We start from the raw sequence: 21,135 nt of genomic DNA, 5'->3' as shown, positions 1-21,135 counted from the left end.
TTTCCTTCTCTGTCTTGTCATAGATTTCATAATCTGTATAATGTAGGCAAATCATTTAGTGACAATGAGGACATTAAATCACATTATTAACTATTTAAGGGCTTCCTGATATGTTGACTCACTGGCTTAGGTCCTGTGGGAAATCACCATAAGAAGTGATTCTAGCCCACATGGTGGTAAAATTTGGTTGGCAAAATATATAACAAGGTATAAACAAGTAAAACTAACATTTAAATAGTTGAAGATAACACTAGCTCTATCAAGACAGTACATGATTAATCACAAAATGAATTATCTTCATAATTGCTACAGCAATTGTTTCCACCAGAAGTCGGTGAATTTGCTTCTATTTCTTACTGACTGTAATGGGCAAAAGTTGCTTGATCTCTCTGGGCCTCCATTTTATCAGTAAGATGATGGTTAATGTCTAAAAAATCCCAGAGGTCTTTCCCAGTTTTGAACTGCTTTGGCCATGTGAGTGTCTACCTGGGGCTGGTGTAGCTTTAGGGAGGAAGTCAATGTTGAAATAGCTGATTTGAGAAAATACATTCCAGATAAAGGGAAAATGTGCAAAAGAGCAAAAGTGAGGAAGCAAATTCACTAGGATGGTTGTCATTAGAGTACCTTGGTAGAGCATCTTGGGAGATGGAACTGTAGTGAACGTCAGATGATAAAAGTGTTTAATGCCAGATGATAAAAGTGTTTAATGCCAAGGTTCAGAAATATAGACCTTATCCTGTGGAATAAAATGCAATTTCATTGGCATGGGAAGGATGGCACCTAAGCTTTTTTCCTGTTCTGGGCCCTGACTATGTTTTCTATAATCCCGAGGGTGCCTGCAGGCACTCTGTGCAGTCATATGAACTATCTGCAGTTTCTGGAAAACACTAAGGCCTACCATACCACAAGGCCTTTGCATATGCCACACATTTGCCAAAAACACAGTCCGCTTCATTGCTCTTTATTAATCTTTCTCATTTCTCAAGACTCAGTGTAACCATCATGTCCTATATGAATCCCTCCCTCTACCCATTCCCACTAGGCAGAGCTGTTTACTTCCTCCTCTTCAGCACTTCCCTAGCACCTTGTCTATAGGCAATACAACACACCTACCACAGTGTATTGTAATCATAGATTCACATCCTTTCTCCCCTCATTAGGAGGTCATGCATTCCTTGAGGACAAGACCTGGGTCCTAATCATTTTATCCAGTCTACCACTGCACCCACTTTTTCCTATCCCAAACATTTACCAGTCCTAGCACAGTCTCTGACAAATAGCAGGTAGTCAGTGATCTCCATAGGATGAGTGAATTAGGACTGCATTGTATCTTGTGTGATCCCTAGGCACTTCAGACTTCATGGGCTACTTTCTCTATATAGAGAATTAAAATGGTATTTTATGATTGCATTAGTATAAAGATAAATATATTAATATTACATATTAAAACTTTTTTACTCAAAGGTTCATTTTTTCCTTTTGATTTTAAAATAAAACACTTTCATGTGCCCTGAAAGTACTTTGGATCCTAAACACTGTGCCTACTGAGCCTAATGAATAAGCCAACCCTGGAATGAATGACCAAATGTATTCATCAACGGAAGTCTTCTAAAAGATATTTACCTTTACTTACGTAAGCTGATTAAGGTTTATTTCATCTATTATGAGTAAGATATAAAATGTTTGATTATGTATTTCTTTGGCTTTTTTTCTACAACAGAAGTTATTTTTTAATCCATAAGTACCATCATAGGAAATTTAATAGAAATGTTCATGTAAAACACTATCCAGTCCATTTTTGAATAACGATTTTAAATGGGTGGTCAAAATTATCACTAGGAGGGCACCCTACTGTTCTTTGAATAGAATAAGAGAAACATATTAAAAATCAAAAGGAAAAAATTAATTTTAGAGTATAACATAAGGAATGATGATTTCAAACAGCACTGTATATTATTAGCTCATAACTACTATCTACAAAATGTCATGAAAATTAGATTTCAGATAGTAGATGAGGTTTGTCTCAGTGAAAAAAAGGTTTTAATAAATATTAAGCACGGAAGTATTTGGGGATGATGAAGATTCGGTAATTAAGCATTAAACATGCAGTGATCCATTTGACACCAAAGAATTAAGGACACAAAAAATTGCTTAGCTAAATGCAACTGCCAAGAGGGTTGAACTCACTATTTTTGTGCTCTAAAGAATGACAATTCATCTAGTAGCAAATCTTTCTTCACCGTTTATGAGTTGTTAGAAATACTGCATATTAGGATTAAATAGGATTTTAGAGACACGGATTCTTAGAAATGAAGCAGGTTCTTAGCGATCCATTTCCTTTTCTATATAGAATTAATGTCTCCAGCATCCCAGGAAAATGTTAAGTAGAGATGGCTACAATATTCTCAATAGATGAGAAACTCACCATCTCACAAAGCAGGCTGTTCTGCCGCCGTATAATTCTAACTTTGTTGTTTAAATCCTGTTCATGTCAAGAAGAAAATATACTCCTCTCCCCATCCCCTCAAAACAGTACACAAAGATTAACTTACATAATACTTTGGAGGAATAATAGGTAAAACAGGATTGATTCAGTTTCTAGATTAGCAAACTATATCCTTAGGCACTGAAACACTTTTTTTTCCCCATCATAAGCAGTTTTTGATAAGCATCTTTCAGGTAATATGGGATAGTAGACAGAGGGGAGGGTTTTCAATCAGAGAAGTCTGAGTTTGAATCCTGGCTCAGAGGTTTATTAGCATCTGCATGACCTTAAAAAGTGGCTTAAGCTCTCAAAATCTCATATTTCTTATTTCCTAAACCTTAAGGGTTGAGAGGATTAGACATAATGTATGTAAAGTACCTGGCACAGTTCTTGCTACAAAGTAAATACTCAGTATATGCTAGCTACAAATAGTTTGTCTCTTTAAATGTGCTGACCTTATTTTGACATTTTAATGATTCTGGGATGATAATTCTGAGTATTAATGATTGTATAGCACTTTGAAATGGGTCACAATGTTTATCACCACCTTAAAAGTGTCCAAAACCTGCTTTCTCTAGTTCCATGGGTTGTTTTTAAATTTTTCTTCTTTATCCCTCCTTGTTGTCATATAATTGAGTTACAGCCTCTCACTCCCTTTCTTAGCCTTTTCTCATTTAGTCTTTTCTGGTCTTGGAAACAAACTTTAGTTAGCTTTGTGTTTAATTGAAATAAGTGTCCATAGGTTCTTCATAGAAAGTCTGAGATCTTCTTCAAAATGAAGTATTCCCATTTAGGAGCCTAGGTTTTTGTGCACGTATTCTATGGCATGCATGTTGACTATGAGGAGGTTTTGCCTTCCCTGCAAGCTTCCAGAAGGCTGTAATTGTCAGATACCTAGTGATATAGTTTGGATGTCCTCTCTAGATCTCATGTTGAAATGTAATCCCCAGTGTTGAAAGTCGGGCCTGGTGGTAAGTGGTTGGATCATGGGGACGGATTTCTCATGAGTGATTTAGCACCATACCCTTGGGTGCTGTCCTCACAATAGTGAGTTCTTGTGAGACCTGGTTGTTTAAAAGTGTGTGGCATCTTCCCCCTGTCTCTCTCTTACTCCCGCTCTCCCCATGTGATATACCGGCTCCCCTTAGCCTTCTGCTGTGATTGTGGGCTTTTTGAGGCCTCACCAGAAGCTGAGCAGATGCCTGGTGTCGTGCCTCCCATAAGCCTGCAGAACAGTGAGCCAATTACTGTTTTCTTTGCAAATTACCCAGTATCAAGTATTTCTTTATAGCAATGCAAGAATGGCGTAATGCAGCTGGCCTTTAGATAAGGACAGAAAATAGGTGGATGGGAAGGTGACAGAGTTAAATCTCTGTTTCTGATCTGTAAAATGGGACAAAAATTTTTGGCCTATTTCACAACTGAACTATTAATATTAAACAGATAGACATGAAAGATATGAAAAACAGACATGAAAGCTCCCTATAAGTCCAACCTATCAATACTATTATATATTTTGCACACTCTTTAAAAAACGGATGATGAATATATTTGCAGTTTTATCTGGTAGAGTACAAAATATGTTTGCTTTCAGTTATATGACTCCTTTTCATGAGATCTGTATTATTACGGATTTTTCTGACACCCAGAGTGCTGTGCACAGATCTCATTTGTGAACCTTGATCCTAAATTGTGTTGTGACTTATTACTGTGGTGCTCAAAGTGTTTTCAGCAATGCCATGACTAACTTCTTTACTAGTGGGTAAAAATACAATAACTTTGCTTATTTTTTATTTTACTAAGTCTAACAACATTTCACTTACTGATTCTACTAAGTTAAAAAAAGTCAATATAAAGTCATCCCCTGATTAGATTTGTCCTTCATTTTTTAATGATACATATGTGATACATGCATGTGAGGGTCCCAGCAAAGAAATAAAACTTGGACTTCCATCCTATTGTTGGAATACTCAAGTTTAATAAAGTGTGAATATTCCTGTGCTTAGAAAAACACATATTTTGTCCAAGTAGTTTCATGTTGCTACATGGCAGATTACTCCAAAACTTAGCAGCTTAAAACAACAAACATTTATGATTTCAAAGTCTTTGTGGGTCAGGAATTTAACTAGGTGCGGCTTAATGGGTGCCTCTGGCACAGGTGCAGCTGGGGCTGGAGAATCTGCTTCCAAAACTAGTCACGTGGCTGTTGGCAAAACATAGAAGATCCACTTCCAAGCTCAGCTCACACATGCAGTTTCTCACCTGTGGGCCTCTCCTTAGGCTGCCTGGGTGTCCTCAGGGCACAGCAGCTGGTGATGAGAGACACAGAAAAGGGGCTGGGAGCTGGTGAGAAATACACCAGAAAAGAGCGCTCAAGACAAAAGCCATGGTCTTTTTGTAACTAAATATCAGAAGTGGCATCTATCATTTTTGTTCTAGTCTATTTGTTAGAAGGGAATTGCATTCAAGGGAGGGTAGGGATTGAATAAAGGCATGAGTACCAGGAGACAGGAATCATTGAGGGATACTTTAGAAGTTGCCTAACAGTAGGGTTAGATGTCCAGGTTTGCAATTACTAAATTTTTCTTTATCCTCATAGCTGGGATATAATATGCCTTCTTTTTTTTTTTTCAGCTTCACTAATGATCTTTCCATAGAACCATGAATTAGGTGCCTAAAGTATTTATCACATAAATATCCTGGTTATGCTAATACTAAAAACACTGGAACAAACACGATCTTTTGTGGCATGTAACCTCTGTGGCCCATCTAAAGTTCCAGTGGACTTATCTGTGGGCATCTGACTCTATGGAGGGAGCAGGCCCCATGAGCCCCTGCAGAGCAGTGACAGAAGAGGGAACTAACACCCATGATCCTAAGAAGGGGAGGGCCCTGTCCTAGACATGCTTACACGGATTATCCTAATCTTCACCAAACCCGCCAGGAAGGCCCTCGCCCCCTGAATTTATAGATGAAGAAAGTGAATTTAGGTAACTAACTCATGGCCACATAGGTGGAAGATGGCAGCAGAATCAGGATTGGTTTTCCAAGGTTATGGGGAGGTCCAAAGCCCATGCCATGACCACTGGCATACCATGCTGCATCCATGCCTTATGTCACTGTGTGGGGGCCTTAGTTTTTCCAAAGAAATATTTAATGAACAAATACCACATTCTGGAAAGTTGAAGGAAATTGGATGTGCAACCAATTTCTAAAAGTTTTGTGAATCAAAATAATAATAATAAATTTGTGTGTACACGTTATGGGCTAAATTATATCACCCAAAATTCTTATGTTGACACCTAACCCCTAGAACCTCAGATTGTGACCAGACATGGGGATAGGGTCCTAAAAGAGGTGATTAAGTTAAATGATGCCCTTAAGGTGAACTCTAATTCGATATGACTGGTGTCCTTATAAAAAGAGAAAATTTGGGCCAGGCATCACAGGTGGCTCACACCTGTAATCCCAGCACTTTGGGAGGCCGAGGCAGACAGATCACCTGAGGTCAGGAGTTCAAGAGCAGCCTGGCCAACATGGTTAAACCCGGTTTCTACTAAAATACAAAAATTAGCTGGGCATAGTGGCGCCCGCCTGTAATCCCAGCTACTTGGGAGACTGAGGCAGGAGAATCACTTGAACCCAGGAGGCGGAGGTTGCAGTGAGCCGAGATCACACTATTGCACTTCAGCCTGGGTGACAGAGCAAGACTCCATCTCAAAAAACAAAAAAAGAAAATTTGGATACACAAAGAGACAGTAGGGATACATACACAGAGAGGAAAGACCCTGTGAAGACACAGCCAGAAGGCAGCTATCTACAAGACAAGGAAAGAAACTTCAGGAAAATCTAAATCTGCCAACACCTTGATTTTGGAATTACAGCCTCCAGGACATAAATTTCTGGGCTGGGTGTAGTGGTTCACGCCTATAACCCCAACACTTTGTGAGGCCGAGGTGGGCAGATAGCTTGAGCCCATAAGTTCAAGTCCAACCTAGGCAACATGGTGAGACCCTGTCTTTACAAAAACTACAAAAAATTTGCCAGGTATGGTGGTGTGTGCCTGTAGTCCCAGCTACCCAGGAGGCTGAGGTGGGAGGATCAACTGAGCCCACATGGTAGAGGCTATGGTGAGCCGTGATCTCAGCACTGCCCTCCAGCCTGCATGACAGAGTAAGGCCCTGTCTCAAAAAAAAAAAAAAAAAGAAAATAAATATCTGTTGTTTAAGTCCCCCAGTCTATGGTTTTCTGTTATGGCAGCCCAACGAACACACATGAACATTCATATATATGTTGCATATATGGAATAACATAGAAGCATATGTCTATATATATGATATAGATATGAATATATATGCATATGTGTATGTCAGAATCCCTTAAGACAAAACAAAATTTTTTACTAAATGTTAACCAATATTTTCTACACTGGGAGTTTGTGTTAGGTTAGCTAATAGGTATTATGCTTGATTTCTTCACCTGTCATTTTTCAAGAACTTGTGAGGCTCTCTGGTGTTAGGATATGAGCAAAGAGAATTAGACTCACACTCAGACAAACTGGCTTTAAGTCTTGGCCCTGTCATTTATTTTCAGCTATATGACCTTGGGCAATATGCTTAGGCTTCCTAAGCCTGTGCTTCCTTATTTTTGACTTTAGCTAACATTTCTTGAGTACCTACTACAGGCCAGACTGCAACTGATCTCTTTTGCATAAATCATCTCAATTTGTAAAGTGTGATAACAATGCCACCTAGCAGGGTTGCTGTGATGATCAAGTGGGCTGATACTTATGCAAGGGCTCTATAAAATGCATGGACTCATACAAATACAAAGGTGTGTCATTTTTCTGTTTTCCACATCAGTGCTTCCAAATGATAAAACTGTAATTTTGACCTTAGAAACAACTGTTCCTCTACTTTTTCTCCAGTTAAATGATCCAGAGGTAATCTAAGAGTTGTACTAATCTTCCCCAGGTTCAGCTTTAAACCTATCACTCCTCTGCTTAATAAACAAACAAACTTCAAAATTTGAATAATATCCAACATATTTGTGTGATGTATAAATTTAAGGTTTTCAACAATCCAGCCTCAACCTAACTTTCCAACTTTATGTCTCATTACATATTCTGCATCAGGTTTTCAACACAATGAAATAACTCCTATTCAAACTCAGAACATTGCTTCCTTATATCCTGTGCTAAGGATTCCTGTCTCTAGTCTTTGCAGCTGATGATACATATGGAGCATTTAGCAAACAGCCTGGAATATAGTATTGTTACTGGGGGTCCTTGCTCCCAGAGCTCCCAAGATGGTGGCGGGCCACTTCCAAAATGGCAGCGGGCCACTTCCAAGATGGTGGCAAGCCTCGTGTTCTCTGACCTGGGGTTCTTGGCCTCATGGATTCCAAGGAACGGAATCTTGGGCCATGCGGTGAGTGTTACAGTTCTATTACAAGCGGTGGGTCACGGAAGAGAACTGTGGAACTCAGTGACTAGTGTTCAGCTCCATTAGGACGAACCCAGGCACTTAGCCATGCAGGAACAATGGCAACCCTTTAGCCCGATCGGGAGCAGCAATGGGTGCCTCGCTGGATCAGTAGCACAGCGCACACCCTGCCGGATCCAGAGGGATGGAAGTCAGTGACGGGTCTGGGACGGTGGCAAACAGCAGTGGTGGACGGCAAGCAAAAGCTCTGCTCGAGCTGTAACAAACACGGACCAGAAGAGTGCAGTTGCAAGATTTAATAGAGTGAAATAAAGTGAAAACAGAGCTCCCATACAAAGGGAGGGGACCCAAAGGGGGCTGCCGTTGCCGGCTCGAATGCCTGGGTTTATATCCCGATCCTTTTCCCTACCACTGTGCTCTCACGCAATAGATGATTAGCTATTTCTTTACCTCCTGTTTTTGCCTAATTAGCATTTTAGTGAGCTCTCTGATTGGTTGGGTGTGAGCTAAGTTGCAAGGCCCATGTTTAAAGGTGGATGCGGTCACCTTCCCAACTAGGCTTAGGGATTTTTAGTCGGCCTAGGAAATCCAGCTAGTCCTATCTCTCAGTATGTCCTCAATAATGGTAGCTGCTATCATTTTTACTACTATTACGTAACATCATTATCACCACTGTCAGTCCTTCTAATCCTATTGAAATATTTCTCCCATGACAAAACTTATAAGTTACAGATGATTTCACCCTCCTCCCCATGTCTATAGCTTTATATTCTAACCTCTAGGGGGAAATTTTAGTCATTTTCTATGATACATTGAAGTTACATATACTCAACAAATAAACATTTATTTATTAAGCACCTACTTGGTGGTAGAACCTGTGTTAGAAAGGATACCCTGGACAAGATTTGTCTTCCCTAAGGGAATTTGCACTCTAGTGGGGGAAACAGACAAGTAATCAGGCATCACCGTGTCTCACCTGGATTGTAGAGACACCTCTGAACTAGCCTCTCTGCTTCTACCCTCGCATCTTAGCACAGCAGATGAATGCACCTTTTAAAATATGCATCTGATTGTGTCCCATTTTTCTGCTAAAAATTGTGCCATGAATCCCTAATTTACTCAACCATTTATCTGGCCCTTCAAAACTCTCCTTCTGACGTGGTCTCCTCCTATTCTCCTTGATGGTTATGTCCCAGCCATACTGGCCTGCCGGCTGTCCCTCCACATTGCCAGGCTTATGCTCTCCCTTCACACTCATTGCTCCCTCTGCCTGGAATGCTCTTCCTTGGATATCTGCTTGTCTAACTCCCTCACCTCTTTTAAGTCCCAGTTCAAATAGTACTCTTTCAATGAAGCCCTACCTTAATCACACAATTTAACTTGGCTACTCAGCCACTTCCAACTATCCCTGCTCTATTTCTTCTTGTTGTTGGTTGTCCCCTTCTAAGAACTATATAATTTACTAATTATGTTAATTGTTAATTGTTGGGCTCTCCCCTCTAGCTCTATGAGGGCAAGGAGCCGGAATATATTTTGTTGTTAACTAATGTATCTTATGGACCTAAAAGAGTGCAATGAAGCAAAGCTGAGGCTCAATTTTTAGCTTCCTAATTTTTGTAGCCTCAAAGTACCTGTTATAGGGACTTTGTGAGAATGTAAGCTCAAAATGACTGATTGACAAGTGGAGCTCCAGATTGTGAAGCTAGGAGGTGTTGAATAAATAATTGTTATTGAATCACTTTCAGTCTCCTTAACCGTATTTCTAGTGTTTTCAGGGGGTTTCATTGTTCTAGGATTCATTTTTATGTTTTCACATTTCTAGTAGAATGTATTTCAAACAGATTGCCTGTGTGTGTGTGTGTGTGTGTGTGTGTGTGTCTGACCTTTCAGGACTTCAGGTATTACCTTGTGACCATTGAAGTTCTAAGGAAAAGTTTTGCTTTTAAGTTTTATGAAAGTCATCAAAGTACACATTCACCTCACATTTTTCAGGACTCTTTTTTTTGTATATGAGGCATTAACATACATAGTGGCCGTTTGTTGTTGGTCAAACAATATGTATCTAAAAACATATTAGAGAGGCAACACCAATTCAACTTAGCAAATAATTAATGAACATTGACAATGTGAAATATTTTCTACAGGTTTTACAAAACGCTACAGGTTTTTCCAAACGCTTCTGCTCTAAAGTTGTGTTTAACCTCCTGGGTGAGAGAAACATATGGACAACACACTGCAATATAAAACAAATATAAGAACCAGAAGAAAGACACAAAGTAGTGTAGGGTGAATCAGCGAACTGTGCACATCTGAAAAGAAACATTCATCTTTCTGTACTCTTCACGAAAACCCCTGCCCTAGGCAAGCTCTCTCCATAAACAAGTTAACAACCGATTATCCAGAAATTCTATTAACCAGAATGCCTTGCTCCTCAAACTTGGCCTCTAACAAAGGATTTAGTGTTCTTTCATTCTTTTGTGTATCTATGCTATGTTTGAGTAGTATGAAAGGCATTGTAAGAATTAACTGAAGCTAGACTTTAAAGCTGATCACAGTTATTCAGTAACTTGAGTCCCCCTCCTCTGCTCCCCTCCCCCACCTTGATGGATTTAGACAGGGGCTGCTCTGAGTTCCTTTGTGAGCACGTAAGCTCAGAATGACTGATTGACAAGTGAAGCTTTTTCCTTTTCTGGGGGAAAAGAAATTTCCAGGGTCATGCTCCTTGTATTTGCAAAGAGCTCTAAAAGCTCCAGAGAGTGAAAAGAGTCAAAATTGACTTCTTGCTGATGATCACAAACTTCATGACAGGGAAAAGGGAAAAAAAAGGGGGGGAGAGATTGAGGCTGTGATGCAGAATGTCAGGATAACTACCAAGGAGGATGATTTCAAAACAGGCCTCTAGACAAATAGGAAGTTAGATACTCAACTAGAAACTACAGGCATTAGATAGAGGACAGAAGCTGAAGAACTTCAACCCCAATCAAGATAGTGTCTGCAATAGCAGCCTGTCAGGAAAGAAGGGTGACAGTCTGCTGTGCATGGCTTTCTTTAAGGAAGACACAATGCCCATTAGAGTTTCCATAGACTTGCCATTCCTTCAATATTAAACTGTGTACATCCTGGTACTTGTTTCAGTTGTTCTAGGGGGAAAAAAGCTATATTTCTACTACCCATATTCATATGCCTATAAAGCATATCTATCTGTATTCTAATACTCATCTTGATTTATTCATAAAGGCCTGCAAAATTGATGCTCTAGTGAGGAAATGTTTTAGCTCTTCATATCTCTTCTGTGGTCATTTTCAAAACTGAATGACTGAAAAGATGGGAGTTTCAAGCTCCATTCACTTTGGGAGCAAAAAAAAAAGAGTTCTATATACTTCAGGTCTTCAGTTCTAACAACAAAGTCTGGGATTTTGAAGAGGGGTATTTTTATCCTCAGGAAATAATCTTCTTTAGAAAAAAAACAGCTGAAAAAAAAACCTAGTTATACACGTATGTGTTTAAGCCTTTATATTGAGAAGGGAGATTATTAGCATAGTGGTTTGAGAAAATAAGTAGGATTCCTGTTTAATGAAACCCATTTTCATTACTGCTTGATTTCGTGACTAGATAGCCAAGGGCAGTAAGGGAACAGAAGCTGGTGCTGAGTGGGGCTGTTTCCAAGTCTGAGAGAAATGAGCTGATTACTCAGAAGTCACAAGGAAGCAAAGTGAGAAGCTGGTAGAGTTATGTACAAGGACACACGGACCTCAAAAGTTATAAAAAGAGACTCTGAGAGGGCAACATGAAAAAGGGATCTATTCCAACAGGTTTCAACCATATATCTGACATCTGGAATGCTTTTCTGACCCGAGCTGCTGATTCAGTTTCAGGTGCATTGCCCTTTCCATAATTTTACCACTAATAAACATGGTTTGCTCACCAGTGAGAATAAAAACCTTATAGCTTTCATGCTATAAGATTCCTAGGAATTCATTTCACCTTGGAAAATCTCTAGTTTTACAATCAGAGTTCAGAAATTAAAAAAAACTATGTGTTTGTTTAGCTTTGCACAAAGAAAGTACCAAATGCATAGGAATCATGAATTGTTAATGAGAATGTAAATAGGCATGAAAAAGGAATATTTCATTTATTAGTGCACATTTAGGGAATAGCCTTTATCCAGGGATGCAAAGCATGAGTGTAAGATTTGGTTCATCTCTCAAGAAAAACAGTTCACATCATCACAGCCCTGTCTAACCAACTACAAAATGAAGAGTAAATACACACCTCACATTTGACAGAGGTATATTAAATGATTTAATTCAATCATTGATGTAAAGGGCATTGAGTTATTTGAATAAATAAGATCATACAAGTGGGAAGTATCATAAACTTTCACTTCCATATATCACTTATGATCCCCCAATCGTCAAACAAGATCTGTACAGAAGTGGTTTCCCCATAAATCATTTTCTGAACATAAAGTTAAAAATCCCAAATGCCCTGGAAAACGTAAAGAAGATCTACGCTATATAATTAGTTGAGAATGGAGTTGTGCTAGTCACTCCTCCAGAACCAACACTGTCATCCAGCCTCTGAAAACATTCAATCAAGTCATCCTATTGTTTACAAATCAGATGCAAACCAAAATACTGCAAGGTTAGCCTGTTCTTCAAATAGCTACACTTCTGGCATTATTTCACAGCAAACTGGAAATACAGAGATTTGAGAGTTTTCCCTGTTGTTGCTAATCTTCCCACTCCAAATTATGCTGCTGCTTCTGTATTTTCTGCTACATTTGCTCTTTTGTAGGTGGAGCTGACAATTCGAGGTCACACTGGGTCATCAATGGCAAGCTGACAGTAGGACATGGCTGTTTGAGCTAAGTTACTAATAAGTGAACCCATGGAGTGCTATTTCATTAGCGGATATATCATTAAAAGCATCACCTCCATGACTTACTCATTGTTCTTTGCCCAGCCTGGCCCCTGCCTTGAAGCCTTAAAAATAAAGAAACCATGCTAGCTTAGTGAAGGGCTGGGACCAGCTAATTAGTGGCCCCCTTCCTGCATACTCTCTTTTCTCTATAGCACAGAGAAAGAACACCTCCTTCCCTACGCACAACTATAGTTATGAATAGATTTGTTTCAGGAAAAGGGAAGGAAGAGTATAGGAGACAGTGGTCAAACCCAGGAAAATAAAATCAGAAATCTAGGGAGACAGCATCCTGGGTCCAGGGGCTCAGGACTCAGTGACTATAATGTTGGTATTTTTTGGTTAGTGTATACAAGCTGTCATTGAAGTCAAGCAGCCCAGGATATAAGCCCTGTCTTCACCACTTGCTAGCTCTGTGAACTCGGGCAAATTACTTGCTTTCTCTGAACCTCACTTTCCACATTTTTAAAATGGAGATAATAAAAACTTCTATCTCAAATAAGATAATAGATAAAGTACTTAGCACAAATGTAAACATCTATCTCAAATAAGGTAATAGATAAAGTACTTAGCAAAAATGCTTAACTATTGCCATTAACTTCAAAGTTTGGCATCAACATCTCTAAAATGGCTCAAATATTTCTTGCTCTGGATGTCTATTGAGATATTCTAAATTTCTCATCCCCTAATGACATCATTGTCAGCCTGAGTTCAGTTCCCAAACTTTGTGCTCTCTAAACACTTATTTTTCACAGCACTGATTAATCTGTGTTATCTCCTTTTCAGGACTCTAAAACACTTGAGAACAGACACAGCTGTAAACAAAGTCACAAATTTTTCAATATGGCTTACTAAGAATGTTATCTATGGCCACAGAACTGAGCCAAGACAGTTGGACATGGTGTGACATAGAAAGTAGACCTGAGAAGCTCTTCATTTATTTATTCAACACACACTTGAGAATTTACTATGTACCATGCACTGGAGATAGAGTGGTGAGAAAGATATAGATTTGTTATCATTGTAATAAATGCTTATAGTGAGTCATAGTCTTGAGGCGAAGAGAAGTTTTCCTTAGGAAATGATATGTTAGGAAGCTATCACTGCAATTAATACTCCATAATAAACCAGGCCTAAACTATCCCAAAACATAGTAACTTTCAACAGCGAGCATTTCTTATTTCCTTCACAGGTCTGTGGGCTGTTGGGGCAAGTTCTGCTTTGGACTCTGGGTTGGTTGGACGTGGCTACAGGTTTCAGGTCAGGTGCATGTTCACTCTGTGTATCTCATTCTGGGGCCTAGGGTGAAGGAGCAACAAATACCTAGGATTTGCCCTCCTCATAATGAGCAGAGGAGCCCAAGTAGTCAAATACCATTTCACAAGCACATTTAAGGTCTTTACTCACATCATATGCCCTAATATTTCAATGACTTCAAGCACGTCATATAACCAAGCCTAACATCAATGAGATGGGAAGTATACCCCACCTACTCTAGTTCTCTGCAAAGTTCCATAGCAAAGGGAGTAAGTGAATAACAGCAAAAAGTAATCTAATATACCTCAAGTGACAATTGCACAAAAAACTTAAAGTGTAAACAAACATTAGCAAGGTAGAGGAGAATTCAGCAGGACTAACATGATGGAACTAACTGTTCCATCAATTTAGACGATTGGCAATTATTTCCAGATACTACTTTATATGTCACATCTTTAAGATACTATTAATAGCCAATAACTCTCTAGCCCCCCTGCCATGTTCCTTGAAGGGTTGAATAATACAACCCAATAGTTATATGGAGTGTGTTGGGGAACATTTTTTTCTATTTCTAAGGAGAATTCTTTGAGCCCTAAAGAACTAGATAAGACAATATGAATACATATTACAAATCGTAGCACTTATTCTCCTTAATTGAAATGTATGAGTACTGAGGAACAAGGGTAAAAGTAGGATTTGTCTATCTATCATTGTGACAAATGGGCAGTTTATCGCTTTGCATTTGCTCAGCAGTGCAGGAAAAGGGTGTAAGTTCAGAAAAATCTATTTCCCACAGAGCAATTATCAATTTTAATATTAAATTTTAAAATGATTTTTAATTTATCAACTGGTCCCATAATTCAGGGTTGGAACTGTCAGATCTCTGCCTTGGATATTAGGCTGATGATGGGTCATATCCAAAGTCCATAGATAATGAACATTTTGTAAATCTGTAATACAGTTCTTTTTTTTTTTCTCGTTGTAAATTAATTGATCTTTTTGCCATTAGGGAGACCATCAATTGCTCTACTTTTCTCTCTTCCTCTTTCACTTCTTTTTGGTTCAAATTCAAAGCAAATCATTCCAAAATAAAACCCAATTTTAATTAAAGCTACCCTAGTCCCTGGAAAAGTAGCATTCTCTTGCTTCACCTGGACTTTGAAAGTTTCCTGCTTTCACGCAGTGTTGAAAAAGCAATAAAACAGAGGTGAGTGGCTTTAAAATGAGAGGTCAAAAATTGGCCTCCTTTTGCACCCCACTCTCTTGGCAGTGGAACCTTCCTCTTGTCTACAGTTCAGACTCTGAGAGAAAATTTGCATTTGGTAAAACCACAGACCTAAGTCAACTTGTACTCACCAAATCTCACACATAAGAAGCTAAGGCTACCACCGAGACCAGAGCCCTCTGCTTGGCTCTGATTTGATATGCGAGATTCAAATGTGTTTGAGGAAGTCCAATATTAAAAGGCATCAGTGTTCATTTTAATTAACAACACTTAATTTTCCCTCAATGCTTATGAATTGTCCTATTCAGTCTAAGATAACACTCTCCTAGTCAGATCAAAGGTGGTACTTTCCTATCCAGGTCTAAGATGTTGTTTGCTATCCAGCTCTAAGAGAACATATATAATAAAATGATTGATACTCTCTTTACTAATCAGGTAAAATTACTGAGAAATCAATATACCATATTAATTCCTAGCCTTCCACATAACTTCTGAAAATCCAAATATGCCATGATTTCCTTTTTTTTCCTACCTTTCAGAATTGATCTAATGTCTCTAAAAGCCTATCACACAGTGAAGAACTGAACAAAGTGATTAGTAGATTACCGTCGAGATTAATGAATACAAAGGTAAGCTCCTTGTACCAACTATCTTTGGCAAAAATATTTTTATCATTTTTTATGGAAATAAGAACAACCCTCTATACAATAAATAGTATAATTTTCTCCTCAACTTAATGAAACACGATAGACCTAAAGTTCTGTGAAAGTACACGCAGCATCTGCTTTAGTCAATTCACCATCCCAGGCACCTTGCACAATATCTAGCACATGTGAGGCATCGAAATATTACATGAATGATTAGATAAATACTTAAGTATATAAACATATAAATGGACAGATAAATGACTTTTAAGCCAGCCCAAGACTGTTTGATAACACAAAATAACCCAAATCAGAAGAAAGAAAAGAAAACCTGGTTATTTGTAAAAGGTGTGATATTTTCCCCCAAAAGATAAAAAATCCAAGGTCAGTTTTTGCCCCCAGGGAAAGAAAAGACCAATGCCAGCATCCCAGCAGTCACCGGAAGTTCCCCAGTGTATGCAGACCTGATGGAGGAGAGAAAATTGAGGTGAGGAAATAGATTTCATTTTTGAGTTTTAGAGTAGTTGTTATAAGTAATAGGGAAGAAATAATTATTTTTTAAATGATAAGCACTACCTGGTCAATGTAACAATCTTCTATTTAAATGTAACTTTGTAAAATGTGGCTATTTGATGGGTACATAGTTCTACCATGCTGGATGTCTTAGGTCAGGAAGTACCAAAAATAATCACAATAATCAAAACGCGTCAGGCAATAAGTTACTGGTTGTCATTGTCATTTACCTAAGAGCATAGTGGGAGGACATCTCTGCTCTTTTCAGACAATAACAATTCTTTTAAAGAGAGGATTTTTATTCCCTTTGGGCAAAACGAAGACTAAAGATTTTTTTACATCAAGACTTTTGGTGGCATGTTTTAGTTTGAGATTTTTGTTTCCCTTTTTGATAACTTTCAACCTCTTCAACCACAGAAAAACAAATAACCAAGAGATAACATCACAAACAGGAATCTAGCAGCCCTGGAAATTGGAATCTGGCCTTCTCGTCCTCAGCACAAAATTCAGATCTCCAGATATATTCCAGACCCTGCCTTTTAACTGACTCTTTGTCATCTACCCTTCTCATCCCCACACCTTCCCAGCCCACAATTTCATTGTAGCACCTCGTCCACAGAACTCTTTCAAAAAGGAATAGGGAAAAACACCTCTAGCTGTACTCTTTACAGCTCTGCATTCCTTTGCATCAATTAAAACAAACTGCTACAGGAGACTGGAGCACTCAGCAGTCTCCTTGCTCAGCCAACCTGAAGAAATCAGAGAGGAGTCCCAACAAAAAAAGGCAGAATAGGTTTAGCAGATAAATAGACTGGATGCATTTTCCCTTGAAACCTTGTGGGGCTTATTTACCACAATCTTAGTCTCCAATAAAGAATTGACTTCAGGCTTTGTAAAGCATGATGCCCCTTAAACACCAGACAATTGGGCTTATTTAACATGGAAGAAGAATTGTCTCTAAAAACTCACCTGAGGGTTGCAATAATATTCCACTATCTATGTCAGAGCCAAAGATCTGAAAACAGACCTTCATTCCAGACAGAGGCTCTGATAATTGAGTGTAAAGTGGCTTTGGAAATAGATACTAATCCTTGAGTTTAAAAAGTCCAGTGCAACTAAAGATGGACAGGAGAACCAAGGGCTGATGGAAGCCGCCACATGACATCGTTCAAGGGGTCTACACACCCTGATAAATAAGAAGTAGAGGTTTTTGTGCATTTCTTGAAATAACTCAATTGTGTATGTGTGTGTGTATATATATATTTGAGTGTGTACAGTCCTCATGATGTGAGCATGGAGAGGCCGTGGTTCTCATGCTGGTACCTAGGCAGGTGTCCATAATAGTTTAACTGGTTTAGGCTTTGAGGGTGCCCTGGCTGGACATCCTACTATGTTCACCTATGAAATGAACATTTCAAATTCATATATACACACACATACACAATTATTTCTTTTTCTGTGTGTACATATGTATATATGCATGTCTTGGTCTGTTTTGTGCTACTGTAACAGAATACCTGAGACTGGGGAATTTACAAAAAGCAGAGATTTATTTCTTACAGTTCTGGAGGCTTGGAAGTCCAAGGTTTGGGGGCTCACAACTGGTACAGACCTTCTTGCTGCTTCATCGTATGGTGGAAGGTGGAAAGGCAAGAGGGTAGGGAGGGGGAGGAGGCCAAACATCCTTTTATGAGAAACCCACTCCTGCCATAACTAACCCACTCTCACAAAAATGGCATTAATCCATTCATGAGGGCAGAACCCTCATGACTTAATCACCTCTTAAAAGTCTCACCTCTCAACAGTGTTGCACTGGGGATTAAGTTTTCAATACATGAACTTTAGGGGACACATTCAAACTATAGCAATGCATATTTATCATTTTCCCCATTCTCAACCCCTAAGACTTATCATTCTTAAGGAGTTAGCTTAACAGCAAGATCAAGTTTGTTTCCTTTGCGTTCAACAGCTTCATGTAAGCCCGTAAAAGGACAAATCAGTCAACCATCCAAACTAACAGCATTTCATCAGTCCTACTTTGCCCTTAATAATTCATCCCTCTTATGTTTACTCTAATACCTGTGCAACATAAATATGCATGACATGTGGCTGTGTATGTTCAAGCACTTTCATGGATAGACTAACAGCAGGAGACTTTTGACCTTGGTCTGAATGGGAAAAAGTTACTGCGATGACTAATGACAGAATTGACAGCTTCATACTTTAAAGAGGAAAGAGGAGAAAAACATTCCCGAAAGAGAATTTCTTAACAGCAATTTAGATTTCTGTCTAAGAGGTGCTCTTTGTAAATTACATTTGAAAATAGATACTTTTTCTGTACCAGGTTCAACAAGGATAATACCTATCCTGTTGCCAAAAACCTTACAGGGATATTGTAAGAAATAATAAAAGAATGTCTGTGGAGCCCTTGAGCTACTTGGAATAAATATGCTAACAAATATAAAGGCTTCTTATTAACTCTAGTAAATATTCTGTCAGGAAAAAAAAAGCCACAAATAAAAGTGAGATTTGGGTAAAATCTACTAACTCCTAATCCAATTCTTCTGGATGCTTCAATTACTTTTTTTCTGACTCCCTTAAATTTGTAAAGAGTATATTAGCTATTTAGCATCTTACCTTCTCACTGTTTAGAGGTTTTTCAATATCTTGGCAAATAATACCGAGTATTACAAGGACCAATTTAGTTAGGATCCATAGATGGCTGGCAACTCTGCTTCACTGCAATCAAGAAATAGTAAAAGCATTAAGATTGAGACTTTGTTGTTGGCTTTGTTGTGCATCATATGCTTTCAATCTCAAAGGGATTTTTCCAGATGTTTCAGCCTGTTTTCCTGATGCATTCAAACTGTTCTGTCTTCTGAGTTCATTTGCCCTAAAATATACAAACCCAAACATCAGGCTGAATTGAACTCAATCATCCTTCTTTGCCATTTTTAAATGAAGCATTCTGTTCTGTCATCAGGTGAAAGGGAGAACAATACCTTCAAGATCTCATTTGCGGATATAATATTATGAGAAACTTGGCACAGATTTATGTATCAGCTTGTAATGGCACAATTAGGATCTTTAGCTGCACAGGGAAACATAGGCCAAAAGGCATTTTTCATTCTTTGAACAAGCATCAACCAAACTTGGAAGGCTGTTGAAGTTAAAGAAGCAAGACTTCCAGTTGCATTAATAAGTTTTACCTAGTGATGCTTTTCCTGGGCCGAGAAAATGACAGACCCAGGAAATGACATTTGTCCCAGCAGGGATTCCAAAACTGTGCTGCAGGTATTACTTATGTTGGTAGGGTCACAATTAACACACCAGATGTGCAGAGAAAGGGGAGCTTCGTTATTTTCTACAAGTGATAAAATCTTTCTCACAAGCTTCCACCCTGCTGGGTGGCTGATGGGAGTAAAGGGTGGGGAGCAACAGGCTTTAACTTTAAATTTGCCTATTGATGATGTTTCAGCTCCTCTGGGTTACATAGCCTCTTTGGGATAATTTTTTAGTCAACTCACAGTTCACTCCCCAATGGAACTGTTTCTCCTTTCTCCTCTTCTTTCACTAAATGATGTTTGAGTGCAGGGGATAAGTTACAGTCTTCATGATTGGGGATGGAGAGGCCCTTGGTCTCATGCTGGTACCTAGGCAGTTGTCTATGTTAGGCTGACTGGTCTAGGCTTTGAAGGTGCCCTAGCTGGACATCCTACTGTGTTCACCTTTGAAATGAACAGCTGTAATTAACGAAGTTCTTGGAGAACCAGGCCATCTCCCTTGGAGAATGACTCCAAAATTGGGTCTCAATACTCAAACTTGAAGCTGCATTGAGGTCTGTGACCTCCATTTGGTAACCTCCCAAATTTTTTTCTAGATTAGAGCTCAGAACATGTCATTTCCTTACATCTTCCTTTTCTCTTTCTACCATCGCACATGACAGAGGGCACAATCTTTCTATTTTCTCTTCCTTCATAACTAGGGCTTCCCTTTCATTGTCTTAATCAGCTCAGGCTGGCACAAGAAATTACCATACATTGGGTGGCTTAGACAACAAACATTTGTTTCTCATGGTTCTGGAGGCTGTAAAGTCCAAGATCAAAGAGCCAGCATTTCGATTCCCAGTGAGGGCCTCTTCCTGGAGTTTGCAGATGGCTCTCTTCTCATTGTAACTCACATGGCAAAGACAGAGAAATAGAATGGAAGGAGGCTCCTTTCTAGCTCTCCCTAGGAGGGCACTAATCCTTTCATGAGGATTCCACCCTCATGTCCTAATTACCTTCCAAAAACCCCATCTCCAAAGGGCATCACACTGGGGATCAGAGTTTCAATAGAATGAATTTTGGAGGAACACAAACATTCCATCCATAGCAACAATAGTTTGGATTTCTTTGCCCTGGGTGTTGTATCCCCCAGCCCACACCTTCCCAGACGTCATATGATTCATGCTCAGCCTTAGAGGTAAAAAGTTTCAAGAGAATAAGATTTAAGGGGTAATAAAATACGTAGCACAGTATTTTCAAAATTTTATCCCTATTACAAAGCACCAAAATAAAAGCCTTTTTAAAAAGTACAAAGTTAAAAAATCAGCAGTGTGTCTGTGTGTGTGAGAGAGCATGTGTACATGCATGTGCCTGGTTTTCT

At 39.0% G+C, this 21,135-nt stretch overlaps 1 long non-coding RNA gene across 1 annotated transcript in view; it reads right to left on the bottom strand.

Annotated features, from left to right (window-relative positions):
* Positions 1 to 14,959: 14,959 nt before the first annotated feature.
* LOC134729624 (uncharacterized) overlaps positions 14,960 to 21,135 on the bottom strand; it is a 115,247-nt gene continuing 109,071 nt past the window's right edge. Inside the window, exon 3 of the long non-coding RNA XR_010110882.1 lies at positions 14,960 to 19,227. This is a non-coding gene — a long non-coding RNA (uncharacterized LOC134729624). The remainder of the gene's footprint in view (positions 19,228 to 21,135) is intronic.

Source organism: Pan paniscus, chromosome 1 (assembly GCF_029289425.2).
Source record: "Pan paniscus chromosome 1, NHGRI_mPanPan1-v2.0_pri, whole genome shotgun sequence".
Lineage (NCBI taxonomy): Eukaryota > Metazoa > Chordata > Mammalia > Primates > Hominidae > Pan > Pan paniscus.
This window is presented reverse-complemented; position numbering and strand designations above follow the sequence as displayed.